Source organism: Antechinus flavipes, chromosome 4 (genome assembly GCF_016432865.1).
Source record: "Antechinus flavipes isolate AdamAnt ecotype Samford, QLD, Australia chromosome 4, AdamAnt_v2, whole genome shotgun sequence".
NCBI lineage: Eukaryota > Metazoa > Chordata > Mammalia > Dasyuromorphia > Dasyuridae > Antechinus > Antechinus flavipes.
In genome coordinates, this window is record NC_067401.1 from 461,967,750 (window position 1) to 461,981,774 (window position 14,025).

A 14,025-nucleotide genomic window follows, 5' to 3' on the forward strand; every position below is an offset into this window, starting at 1 on the left:
AAAAATAAGAGGATTAAACTCTAAATTGATGATTCTGCAATCCTGATTCCAAGACCAACATCTCACTCCACTATCTGAAAGCTTCAGTTGTCGTGGACATTCTCAAGATATTTAGATCAACCACATTTAGTTTAAAGTCCTTCCATGAGCTCAGAGGCAAAGATGGGAGATGAGCGTTGTGAGCAAGTGAACTATATTTACTGGAACAGAATTAATGAAGGTGAATAATTCGAAATAAAATGGGGAAGTGCAGTGGGAGTCAGGAAAGTGCTTTAAAGGCTAATGTGTTATGTATTACCCTGCTGGTGACCAGTTTTACGACTGTAGACAAGGCCTATAGTCTGGCTTATGGATTCCTTGAGGTCAAAAACTCCATTATGCTTCTTTGGGCTTCTCTCAAAGGACCTATCACATATTTGTTGGGGGTTTTTTGACCACCAATAAGGGCTACAGGAATTGAAATCACACTGATCTTTCTTGGAAATCATTACTCCGTAGACTTAGAGAATGAGATTTGGGAAAGGTACACATTCTAATTCTAGCTCCAATTTATATTTTGCTTTTTGATCTTAGAGATCATAATTTCAGATTTTTGTTTCTATTCAATAGCAAATATTGAACACCCAGTGATTAACACAGTGCTTAGCACACAGTAGATATTTAATATAAAGGTTTATTGATTGAATGATTCTGAGAGATGCTATACTAGATGCTAGGGTTATAACCCTAAAGGATAATTCCTGACTTCACAGTGTTTACATTCTAGTCTATTAAGCATTTGTAAAATGGTGAACATTTGGCCTGGATCTTTCCTTTGTCTCCATCACAGCCTATCTTGTCTTATATTTATCTGGGTACATAGATTCAATTATCATCTCTTTGTGGATATGAACACATTTATTTTTCCATCCCTCACGGCTTAACCTTTGCTTCATATCTCCAATTGCATATTGAATATCCCAAATGGATAAGATAATCTTGGAAATATCTTAAACTTAACATTTCCAAAACTGAATTCATGATCTTTCTCCTCAAATCTTCTTTTCTTCCCAATTTCCTTTTTATTGTGAAGAGTATCACCATCTTCCCACCACTTGGACTTGACATGTATCAGTCTCAACTCCTCCCTTGCTCTCATCCTCTATATCCAGTTGGTCAGCAAATGCTGTAATTTTCCATTAGGAAATTAGGAAAGAGATATTAATCTCTTTCTCCTTCCTCTGACATTCTACCATTCTCTTGCAGGGGCTCACAACCTCACACCTGAACTACTTTGACAGCCTGCTGATTGCTCTCCCTACCCAAGGTCACATAAGTAACCAGTGATAGAACTGGGTGGTCTGCCTCAGTCTTTCTTCGCTCTCGTCCATCCTCTTTTCAGCAGGCAAATTGAGCTTCCTAAAGCATAGATCTGATCATATCATCATGTGACACTTCTATTCACTCAATTTCAAGCCCAAAGATAACATTCTCTGCTTGGATTTTAAAGCCCTCCCCAGCTTGTCCCCTTCCTGTCGATCATTCCTCCCCTCCACCTACTCTGAGCCAGTGACCTGGAATCCTTGCTGTCCATCCCACGAGATACTGCCTCTCCAACTCAGAGTGATGCTTGGGATGCCCTGTCCTCATTACTACCTTTCATCTTAGTTGGCTTCTAAGCAAAATTCCCCTTCTTCCCTCAGAGAATACTCCCAATTTACACCCATCTCTTCTGTAAGTAGTTGTCTGCATGTCATTTCTCTCCCCTCCCCCACCTTTACACTGTGAGCTTTTTGTGAACAGAGGCCATCTTTTGCCCTCCTTTGTAACTCTTATATTTAGCATAATACCTGCTACTTAAACACTAGGCGACTGACAGACTTAGATTGTATCCTCAGGATAGCTGGCATTTATATAAGATTTACAAGGCACGTGATATGGCAATATTTAGCTCATTTGATTCTCAGAACTACACTGCAGGGAGTAGGTGCTGGTATGAGTTCCATTTATGGAGGCTCAACTTGCCCAGCTGTCAAACAGCTGGTATTGGGATCAGCTGCCCTTAATATTCCTGGCCCCTAACATAAGATTCTGAGTCATTTTTATCCTTATTCCCCAAGGTATTCTGTGCATAATAATTGCTTAATAAATGTCTGTTGAATTTTAATTTTGTATTGACACAGTTGCCATGAGATTACAAATCATTGAATCATAGAATGCTGATAACTGATAAACCTACATACCATTTTCCTTATCTCATTCCCTTTTTTTTTCTCTATTCCTATTCACTAAGGTTGTGACAATAAATAGAGCACTGGTGTGACCCCGGATGAGTGACTTTAACTGCCTCAGTTTCCTTATCTGTAAAGTAGGGTTAATAACAGCATCTACCTTGCAGTGTTGTGAGGAACAAAAGAAGGAAAATTTATAAATTGCTTAACACAGTGCCTGGCACATAATAGGTGCTATATAAATGTTTATTCCCTTTCACTTTCTCTTACCCCTGAAGAGAAACTGAGAGACTAAGTAATAATAATGGCTAAAATGGCTATCATGCTCTAAGGTTTTCAAAGGCTTTTGCCATGTTCAATCTCATTGTAAGTGTTGCTTCTTTCCTTCATAAGGAAACAGATTCTGAGAGGAGATAGGACCTCAAAGTATTGGTGGTTGTACTAGGAATGAGCTAATCCAAACAGAGAAATGTTCAATAAATACCTGCCTTGTACCACATGGTGCCCAGAATGGTACTGTTCACCTTCCAGGAACTACCATTCTCCTGGAGCCACAAAGTTCTGGACTTGTTTTCCCAGACAGCCCTGTCTCCCTGGGACGGTTTAGTTAATATCTGCCTAGAAAGCGCTTTGAGAGTGATAAACTCATCTCAAAGTGCAGAAATGCTTTAATTCTTCGTGCATTACACCAATCCCCCGAGGGGAAGCCTCATTACTGGAGCTAGTAATTCAATCCAAACCAATCAGACATTCCTGTAAAACTGAAGATGTTGAATGAAGCCTCATTAGGCAGCTCCTCTCCTCAGCTAAGCGAATGCACTGCGTAAAAAAGAAGGAAACAGACCTTCCTGGAGGGGTCTTACATCTGAACTCCATGGAGTCCTTTTCATTGGCCTTAATTTTGTGGAGCCACAAAACCCTCTGATAATGTTTGATGGGGAGTAAAATCAGAATAACCCAGAATGCTAATTAATCCCCCTGCCCTTATTTTGAGACTCACACCTGGCTGTATAAAAATCATTCTACTGATAGCTCTGAAAGAGCAAGGAAGGAAGCCTGGTACCAGCTCCATCACCAGCTCCATCACCAGCCTACCTTGGGATCTCAGGCAAGACTGTTCATTTCTTTGCTGATTCTTTTCCAGAAGATTGAAATGAGAATGACACTTCCCACAGTACCGAGGACCAAAGGAAATAAGTGGCTAACATAATATAATGTAATAAGTGATATGATGATATGTTATATTAATTATAGTATAGATAAGCTCTTTGAGAACAAGGATATCTCCATATTTTAATGTGTCTTCACAATACACATCCTGGCACATGATGATGAACATGATGACGGCTGACATTTATACAGCACTTTAAGACTGCAAGCCATTTATGTATTCATGTCATATTCTTTCATTGAATCAACAGCCTAGTGAAATAGGTGCTATTACTGTCCATATTTTATAGATGAGGAAACTGAGTCTGAGGAAGGTTAAATAAGTTGCCTAATTAATACATGTCTGAGAGAGGATTTGAACTTAGGTTTTCCTGACTCCACATCTAACACTGCACTATAGCAAATGGTGATCTTTGTTACATAATAATTTTCAGAGAATCAGCTTTCTGATTACAAATCCAGAGCTTTTTTTCATAATGAATTCTGTCCCCCATGCTTTACATTTGTCTTTGTTTCGTTGACTGATTCCTGCATGATACACAGTAGTTGTGACGCTTCTGGCAAGTCACCTGACAGCTACCTGCCTCAGGTTCCTCCACTGTAGAGTAGGGATAATAATTGTATCTATCTCCCAGGGTCGTTGGGAGGATCAAATGAGATCATATTTATAAAAATGCTTAGCACAGTGTTCAATGCAAGGCTAGCTATGATGAAGATGATATAAAATAAAAAGAGCTAAAAAGCGACACAAACGGACCAATTCCTTCTGTTCCTTATAATCAGCTTCACCATGTTCTGAGATTCATGTTCCTCATTCATAAATGGTTCCAAGATCTGTCCAAATCCCTTCCAAGGTTGTCCTGAGAAATGCAGAAATAGGAGTGATTGTTTTTCTCTGACCTCTTTACTTAAAAAAAAATATTATCCATATTTTCGGTTTTATATCACAATTTCAAATATATCCCATCTTGTTCCCTTGCTATCTCCTTTGACAAAGAATAAAGAAAATAGAGAGACAGAGAGACAGGAACAGAGAGAGGGAGGAAGACAAAGGGAAAGAAGAGAAAGGGAGGAAGGGAACTAACCAAAATCTAGATGGCCTCTGAGATTCCTTGCAACTAGAGGTCTCTGAATCTTTGCTCTACTGAGTTTGACCTTGACATAGTCACAGTATGCACTATTCCGTCTTCATGACCTCCCATTTTTTTTTTTCACTTTTTCGCATTGTTATTATTACGGTGTCTATTGTTTTCCTGTCTCTCATGGCCTCCCATATTTTCACTTTTCATTTACATTGTTATAATTATAGTGTTTATTGTTTTCCTGTCTCTCTAACTTGTATGTGTGGAATTCTGAATGTGGAAACTTAATTCATATCTTGGTTAGTTTTGAAGAAACTCCTTTTTTGCTCTTTATTTTTTATTCTTTGTGATAACAGATAGCTCTTGGGTAGAAGAGGGATTTTTTTTTTTAATGAGGACCCTGAAAAAAAAAAAAGAACAGACATCATTAAAAATGAAAATTGGAGAAAATATCTCCTAGATCCCAGGCTGTCCTACCACTCATTGGTTTTATAGATGAGGAAACTCAAGGAGATAGAGATTATGCAATTTATTACTCAGGTTCACACAAGTTAAGTGTAGTAAGCAAGATTTTCTTTTCTGGCTAGGTTCTGTGCCAACCTTTTGGGAGATATAGAGATGAATAGGATTCGAACCTTGCCCTCAGAGAGTTTGCAATTTTTTTTTTGGGGGGGAGATGAGTGTTCAAATTACCATATGCCTATTACCTTGTCAGAGATACTGTGTTCCCAAGCACTTTCCCTTTTTTCAACTAATGCTGCAGTTGGTTTTCAAGTGGACCTTTAAAAGCTTAACCAATTATAGTGGAGAGTCCTGGGCTCTTTAATAGTTGTTGCTATTGTTTTTGAAGTCATCTTTCCTACTTGAGATTTTTGAGTAGGAAGGATGGGGGGCAGAGGGGAAGCTTTGATAATGAACGAAAGAATATGCATTTATTATGTGCTTTGAAACTAGACGGTGAAATAGAGCACCAGTCCTGGAGTTATCTTCATGAGTTCAAATCTGATCTCAGACACATACTAGCTGTGTGACCCTAGGCAAATCATTTATTTCCATGCGCCTCAGTTTTCTCATCTGTAAAATGAATTAGAGAAGAAGAGGGCAAATCTCTGTCTAGAAAACTCCAAATAGGTCATAAAGAGTTGGAAATGACTGAAAACAAACAGAAAATGACTAATGACTATTATAGGCTAAGCTCTGAAGAAATAAATAATAAAAAAGGAATGACAGTCCTCACTCTAGGACTTCATATTCTAAACAGGGGAGACTCCTCAGAGAGGAGTTTTCGGGGGCAAGTCAAACACAAAAGAGCTGTGGTCCTTTCCCATTAGTGGCATCTAACAGTAGAGAGCACTTTCAAGTTTGCAAAGCACTTTACATACATAATCTCATTTGATTTTCATAATGAGCCTGAGAAGTAGATGCTATAATTATCTCCATTTTATGGGTGAAGAAACTGAGACTGATAGAGTTAAGTGACTTACTCAGGGTCACACAGCTGATAAGCATTCAGGGAACAATTTGAACTCAGAGCTTTTTTATTCCATTCATTCACTCTGCCAGAGCATGGATAATGCATCTCGTTAAAAGCTATCTTCACTGATAAAACATGTATCAGAAGCAAAGAATACAAAGACAAAAGGAAAATAATTCTTGCCCTCAGGGAGCTTGCATCCCACTGAGAGAGAAATAAAAGTGCATAGGAAAACATATAAAAAAAGAAAATAGAGAAACAGAGACAGGGATAGAGGGAGGGAGAATAATGCAGAATAAATGTTCTTTGGTGGGAAAGAGAGAGCATCAATAGCTTGTGAGATAGATAGTATTATTTATGACATTATTACACATAAGGAAACTGAGACCCCGGGAAGTCAGGGAGGTAAAACAAGTGGTCCATGGCACACAGCTGTGATAGAGGAATGGCTCATGTCACCTGACGCCAAGTCTTGTGACGGAAGAAGGCTGCCTCTTGCCCATGGGAATCGGGGGAGCTGCGATTTGCATGGTCAGAACTTGGGTCTGCTACCTTCAGCAAGGTAGGGTGGGGTAGGGGGGGAAAGTCAAGAAAAGTCTTGACTAGAAAGTGGCATTTGAAATATCCTCTGAAGGAAGGTTTAGATTCTATGAGGGGGAAGTGAAGGGGAAGGGGTAAGGAGAAGGGAGAAGGGAACAAGAATATGTTACTATATGCCAGGCACTCTGCTAAGTGATTTATAAATATTATCATTTGATCTTTGGGAAAGTATATCAGGCATGGGGTAGGAGAGCTTTTGCAAAAGCAGGGAGGTAGGAGAGGGCATGATGTGTAAAATAAAGATGAGCCAGGACAATTTGGATCCAACATACAGTACGTAGGTTTGAATAATATGATGCAAAAGTCAAGTTGTTACCAATAGACCTACCTGAAAGGAGAATGGATTCACCAAGGTGGCAGATGGGTTCCTATAAGTTTTCAAACAAAGGTTGGATCTTTTGTAAGGGATAATATGGAAGGGATTCTGACTTTTGGGACAAGAGAGCTTTCCTCCAGCTCATTTTCTGTGAAGCAGGAAAAGAGGTGACTCAGATCAAATGAGAATTACTCTCATCACATTCAAGCCTTCAATGTTTGAAAAGGATTGTGTGTACATTATCACCTTTAACCCTCATGACAATCCAGGGAGGTCAGTGCGATTGTTGTCCCTATTTTCTTTGTGTATCCCCATCACTTAGCACTGGCACACAGTAGGTGTTGAATAAATATTCACTGACTAATTTTATAGAAAAAGGAATTGAAAGATTCACACAGCTTAGTCAATGTCTGCTTGGATTTTCTTTTTTGCTAACATTTTAAGATTTGCAAAATGCTTCATAAATATTATCTCAGGAAACTGAGGCTGAGAAAGGTTGTGATTCTTGCCTACAGTCACTTATCTATTAAATGTCAGAGGCAGCATTTGAACCCAGGTTTGCCTGGTTCCCAATCCTTTGCCAGCTCCCCCTCATCTCTTGACCAGGATCCTGGCCCATTTTAGTGAGTATAGATCATTGCCCCTCGACTCCTACCTCCACAAAGCTCTGCTTAGGCCTGGGTTCGCTACTTGTACATTTCAAGGGTTATTAAGTCCCCCGTTGTGGGTTCTCCTGCCTACTCCTATCCCAACCCCTGCCCTTCAGCAAATGATTTTCCAGAATTGCATCAGCCCCCAAATGGCTGGCCCTCTACCCACCTGGCAAGGAGCTTCCCCTCGTCAGCAGCCGGCGTCTAGTTACCGGCTGGCACCAAGGCTGTTTTCAGGCCATGCTGAAAGGATTGCCAGGCCTAGGAGAGTTTGCATTCTGCAGAACTGGCTTTGGAGAAGCCATTGTCCACCATGTCAGATGTTGAAAGAGGTGATGGGGGCTTAGTAACCTGAGGATAATTATCCCCAGTGAAGAGTTTCTTAAGACTTTTCTCTGAATAGACACATTCACAACTGGAGAATGTAGGAGGCAGAGGAGCCAAAAGAAATCTGCCTCACTTCTGCCATGTCTCCTATGGAGATGCCAGAGGCATTGAATGGTGAAACCAGACTCCTGGTGTCTTGGCTGAGAGCTGGCTTCAGAGCACACTGCCCCTCAGGCATACTGTCTAGTGCCTCTGGGAAAATTTCTCCAATCTCAGGGGCCCAGGCAACCTTCGAAGGCTGTACTTGAAGTTCTCCATCCCAAGGACATCATGGGTCCAATTTAAAAAAGAATGAACTTTCACTACTGATCTTGCAAAACAAAATGGCGCAGAGGCACCTGTTGTGGTCGCCGAAGGTAACAGACCCAAGTTCCGACCATGCAAATGGCAGACCCCCATTCCCATGGGCAAGAGGCAGCCTTCCTCCATCACAAGACTGGGTGTCAGGTCACGAGATTGGGCGTCAGGTGACACGAGTCTTTCCCCCATCACAGCTGTGTGCCATGGTCCACTTGTTTTACCTCCCTGACTTCCCCAGGGGGTCTCAGTTTCCTTATCTGTAATATTGTCATAAATAATACTATCTATCTCAATGGGTTTTTGGGAAACAAGTTTGTGGGCCTTGAAGTAATAGAGCGAGCTCCTTCCCTGCTTAGGTGGTTAGCCATGGAAGGAACTTTAGATATCATTTAGTTCAGCCTATTTTACAACTGGGGAAACTGAGGCCCAGAGAGTCCAAGCCATTCTAAGCTGATTAACGCTGCTTAGATCTAGATGTTCTAGGCTAACACTCCTTGGCCTGGCGGACATGAGGAAGTGCTTTGGCACCTTCTTTTTTCCCCTCTGAAGTTGTGATCTCGTTGGCCTAGGGACCTTCCAGTGAGTGAATTCCCTCTCCCAAGGCCTCTCAGTCAGTGCCTTCCAACTGAAAGGGCTTCTGAGAGTACTTCCAGTTCCAGCGCCTGGGAGTCACATGCGCTCTCTGACCTCGCGTGCTCCGGGTTTGGCTTTGTTTGCTAAGAGTGCCGGTGCTGGGCCCTTCCGGACCAGTCTCCCGAGCCACCAGCTTCCTAGGACCGGGACTGCTGAGGATCTGAATCCAGGACCGGAGCCTCGCCCTTCGGGCACAAAATCCGCAGGCATCTCAGTCAATGGGTTAGCGCACCCAGTGCAGTCCTCGGCCTTGGCTCCCCCATCTCCCCCTCTTTGAAGGCATGTTTTCCTTTGCAGATTCTGAAAGGGCCCAAGGCTTCAGTTTCTCTCCGCTGCTCAGGTCCCGGGAGCCCAGGTGGCAGGGGGCGGGGGAGGGGCTGGGCACCTCCTCGGGCAGGGGAGGCCTTTGTGGGCAGATCGGGCCTCCCGCTGACTCCTGTCGCCTCGCAGTGCGGGGGAGGGCGGGGGAGGGCAGGGGAGGGCAGAGGAGGCGGCGGCGGCGCTCCGTCCCATCGCTTTCCCCACCCCCACTGGCAGCTCCCTTCCCCGCTTGAGCTGTCACTCGGGTGATGTCAGCCGGCGGGCGGGCGGCCTCTGCCACAAGCGCAGCGCAGCCCCCGCCCCAGCTGAGCGGAGGTGGGGAGGGGGAGGGCTGACAAGACTGACTGTCGCCCGCCCGAGCGGGCCCAGAAGCACTGAAGGCCGAGCTCAGCGGCAGAGGCTGCGGGGGGCAATCGGGCCTCCCCAGAGCTGGGAGGGACTGCGAGGGGCGGAGCCGCAGCGGGCAGGGGAGGCGGAGCCGGGCTGCCCCAAAGTTGAGCCGAGCGGAGCCGAGAGGAGCCGAGCCGAGCTGAGCGAGCTGGCCCGCTGAGCTGCCCGCGGTACCCAGGTCCCCACGGCGGTCTCCGCGCCCCCGGTCCCGCCCGCGCCCAGCGTCCAGCCCGCCGCGCCCGAGGCCTGTACCGGAGGCTCCGCTCCATGCGGGGTGGCAGCAGGGGCCTGGCCGCCTAGCGAGCCGAGCCGACCTGGGCCCGGGGGCCCGGGCACTGCCTGGCTGTCCGCCTGCCAGTCGAGCCCCGAGCAGCACGCGGAAGTGGTGAGTGCCAAGGCGGGGGAGGGGGCGGCCGGGGGCCAGCGGTGGTCTGCCCGAGGGGGCCGGGAACGGGGGGCGGCAGGGCACGGCGGAGGGGCAGAGATCCCCCAGCTGCCCTCCCTCCTCCTCTCCAGACGCGCCGGCTGGGGGGCGCTCCCCGCAGCCACCGAGGGCTGGGACAGCCGCGGGAGGGAGCGGGGATTTCCAGCTTGGGGCCGAGGGCGGCCGGCGCTGCCCGGGGGCCCCAGCCGGGATCGCCGGGGCGCGGGAGCTGGAAGGTTGGGAAGCCCCTCTCCTCGCTCGCGTCACCCCCGGGTCTGCGTGCTTTAGTTACAACTCAAAGTTTTGCTAGACAAGATCCGAACGCGCCGTCTGACATCCTGTTTATGTCGGCCAAGTACATCCTGCGTGTGGCCCCTGGAGTGGGGCGGGGTTGGGGGGCGGGTGCTGGAGCCGCGGGCAGCCGGGACTCTACGGTACTTCTCTCTTTCTGGGCTCCCCCGAGGGAGCCCCTCCTGAGCCCCGAGGCCGAGGTAGGAGCTGAACCGTAGTGGGAATGGGGGGGGGAGGGGGCGGAGAGAGAGAGAGATTTTTTCCTCCTCCCTCTCACCAGCTATCACTGAGCCCCGCTGAGAACCCCCTGAGGTCGAGGGGCTTGGCGGCATCCGGGCACTGTGGGAGGGACTCCGACATATCCCCCCAGTCTCGCTGCTCGGGGAATTCATGTCACGCTGAGCGACCCCCCCACCCCCACCCCATCGCGAGGGCTGAGACTCCTCAGTTTGGGAGGATCCCCCCAAAAATGCCTCCGACTATCTCCGATCTCCCCTTTGAGGGCGGACCAGATGGAAAGCCAGCCCCGGATCGCTCATCTCCTCACCCCCTACCTGTGCCAGGGCCAGGGGCACAAACGAGTCAGATCGAGAACGTCGGGGCTGGCAAGAAGAGTCCGAGATGGGTCGGATAAGGCTGAGGAGTTTCTCCCCCCTCCCCGCAAGATCTGTCAGATAGAGGGGGACCGTTGGCGGGCGAGGTGTTTTCCTGTGTGCCCAGAAGCTTCCAGCGTGCTGGGATCAGGTGTTTGCAGCCAGGACCCGGGGCAGGCGGGCGCGGTGTCTGACGCCCAGGCTGACTAACAGGCGGGGCGCGGGGGGCTACGGATGGGGCATCTCTGGGGACCCCCGAACCAAGGAGAGCGCGCTGCTCCGTCTCCTTCTGCTGCAGGGACTCGCCCCGCGAGCAGCCGGGAAAAGTGGCTTTTCAAACCATAGAACAAATTGTCCCGCGGGGTTTTCTGGGGGGCCGGGGTTCACGGAACCCCGGAGCTGGAAGAGCCCCGGGGGGTAAGCGCGGGACTCCAACTCGGAGCTAAGCCGAACTTGACCGTGAGCTCGGGCTCCCTCCTGCAGCCTGCGGCCGCCGGAGAGGAAGGAACTCAAGTGTTAACATTCGTGCGCATCGGAGGGCCGAGTTCCGAGCGGAATCGGGCAGCGCGGGGGGAGGGGCGCTCTCTTTTCTTCCTTTTCTTTGATGTTGAAAATGATCGGCGTTGGCCACCCCCGGTCCCCGCGGTTCTCGGCCTTTCTTAACGCTCCGAGGCCCCGCTGGGCTGCCCTGGATCTCCAGGGATCCCCAGCTGGTGGGGACGGGCGAGCAGCGCCGCTGCTTTCTTGGCTCCTGGAAACTTGAGAAACACCTATTCCTCTGCCTCGTATTTTGGTAACGAGTGCAGAGCGGGGATGGAACCAACGTGACGCGCCCGAGGGCTAGCCACGCGTGGAATACCCTTTGTGTGATTTCAGGAAAATTCCTTCAGCGTCTTGTGGACTCCCGTGATCCCGGGAGTGTTATTTAGGGATGAATTAGAGGAGGCAGGTTAGAGTCTGGACAAGGGCCGAGGGAGCTCTTCAAAATTCTCTCCTCCCTGCCCTCCTTCCCCTTCCCCCTCTCGCCAGGATCCCAATACACATACCTGTGTGAAACCAAATGCAATGCATGCGCCGCTCCCATTTGGATAGCCCTTGGAGGGCTGAACTGGGAGGCCGGAATAGAGTCTGTTTCAGGCATTGAATGGCTTCATCCCCACTTGTCATTTACCTATGCGAGTTAATTCCCTCACCTGTACATGTTTTAGACACACATATTCATATAATGTAACATATATATGTATAATATAACATACACACACTTTATATATATAATTAGTACAAGATGTAGACTAGATGTCTGCGCTGGAAATCTCTTGATTCTGTCGAAATTAGGAGGCAGGAAGCTAACTTTGTGCGGGAGGCTAGGAAAAGCCCTGAGAGGAGGGGACTTGGAAGGAAATAAAGATTTCCAAGAGATGAATTAATTGTGAAGGGAATTGAAGGCAGGGAGGAAAGCCTGTTTTGGGGCAAAGTTTTGAAGGCAGAAGATCTCCTAGGGAAAGGAACTGGCCTTGGAGTCTGGAGCATCCTAGTCTGGCCTCTGGGGGTCTCTGTGGTCTGGGATTAATCACCTGATCCTTTCTGAACTTCAGATGACTTTGGGTCATAAAACCTGCATTAGGAATCTTTTCAATAATCAATAATCATGAGGAAAGGGCACTTTTAAATGTTAGCCAGTGACTGATTTTGCTGAAAGGATCTGGGATCTTTTGAGAAGAAAGAAAGGCAAGACATCTTCCCTCTGGGAAGGAAATTTCAAATGAGAATAAATCTCCATTTTGCACTCATGCTGATGGTTAAGATCCGAGAATCCTGGGGCTTGAACTGGAAGAGACCTTAGAGATCATCTCATCCAATTCCCTCATTTTATCAGAGAGGAACCCGCTGTTACAGGGGTGCGAATGGCTTGTCCAAAGTAACACGAGTGTTAAGTGGTAGAAGCAGGAATTGAACCCAGACCTCTTTAGCTAATTTGTTAATTCCCCATAATTACCTTTATTTGTGCTTTGAAAATCTTAGATTTAGAGCAGCCAAGGACCTTGGAGACCCTACCCGATCTTTATTTTATACACAAGGAAATGAAGTCTCAGAGAAAGAAAATGACTTAGTCAGTGGTACACGGATAGGAAGTAGAACTGGTATTTGATCCAGGTCTATCCAGATTGCTTTTCCCTGTCAAATGGGAAGGGAAAAAACAATCTTTGAAATCCCTAAAGCAACCATTAAAATTCCTAAAAGGGATTTCTGGATTTTTCTATATTTGAGAATACTGTTAAAGAGAAGGAGAGAATACAATGATGAGCAATACCAACACTCCATGCCTGGCAATCTTAAGGTTGGGTGGATTGCCTTGGGAGAAACAGAAGCATCTGTGGTGTGCCAAACTTGTCATGTTCCCCATGAGCCTTTGCAGCAACTCTGGATTTGGACTCAAGACTCAAGATAGCTTAACTAACCAGGACAATCAGGGAAGGGTTCTCATACAGTTTAGTATTAAAGGATTAAAGGATGAATAGATAAAGAGAGAAAGAGAAGAGGTTCCAGGTATGAGAAGCAAAGAGACCAAGAAAAGTGTCCAAAGGCCATTTGGAGACAGTGGAAGGATCAAGAGTAAATAGTTTACTGGGAACAGATATTTAGGTAGTTTGTCTGAAAATGATCTGAGTGTTTTAGTGGACTGCAAGTAGACACTATAAGTCCACATATGGGTGAACATAGCCTTCAAAAAACTAACATGTTCTTGGATTGCATTAAGAGGGTACGAGGACTTCTAGGGCAAGTCTTAGTCCTACTGCGCTCTCCCCGGAATATCTGGAGTAATGTAGGAATGACGGAAGAGGCAATCAGGGCAGGGGCTTATAGATAGTCGTAGGATGATGGGCTGACAGATACAAAAAGCGTTTGTTTGGAACTTCCTAGTCTATGCTAGTACTGTGTTAGAGCTCGTGATTAGGAGCATCGGTTGGAGGAAGCTGGCAGGCTTGAGGAAGATAGGAGAGTCACCTGCAAGTCTTGGAGGACTGTCTTGGAGCTGAGAGAGAGGAGATAGAGATCAGACTTGTCCAGTTCTGCAGTAGAGGGAAGAATGAAGCACAATAGAAGCTGCCAAGAGGCGAATTAAGGTTTGACATCAGGAAGTCCTTCCTAACAAGGAGAGCTGGCCCAAAGAGCAGAATGGGCT

General features: G+C 46.8%; 1 protein-coding gene across 2 annotated transcripts in view; it reads left to right on the forward strand.

Moving 5' to 3' along the window:
* The first annotated feature begins 9,816 nt into the window (after window positions 1–9,816).
* JAK1 (Janus kinase 1) overlaps window positions 9,817–14,025 on the forward strand; it is a 143,949-nt gene continuing 139,740 nt past the window's right edge. For both annotated transcript variants that reach the window (XM_051999500.1, XM_051999502.1), the window contains exon 1: window positions 9,817–9,918. The gene's annotated coding sequence lies outside the window, so the exon portion shown is untranslated. The remainder of the gene's footprint in view (window positions 9,919–14,025) is intronic.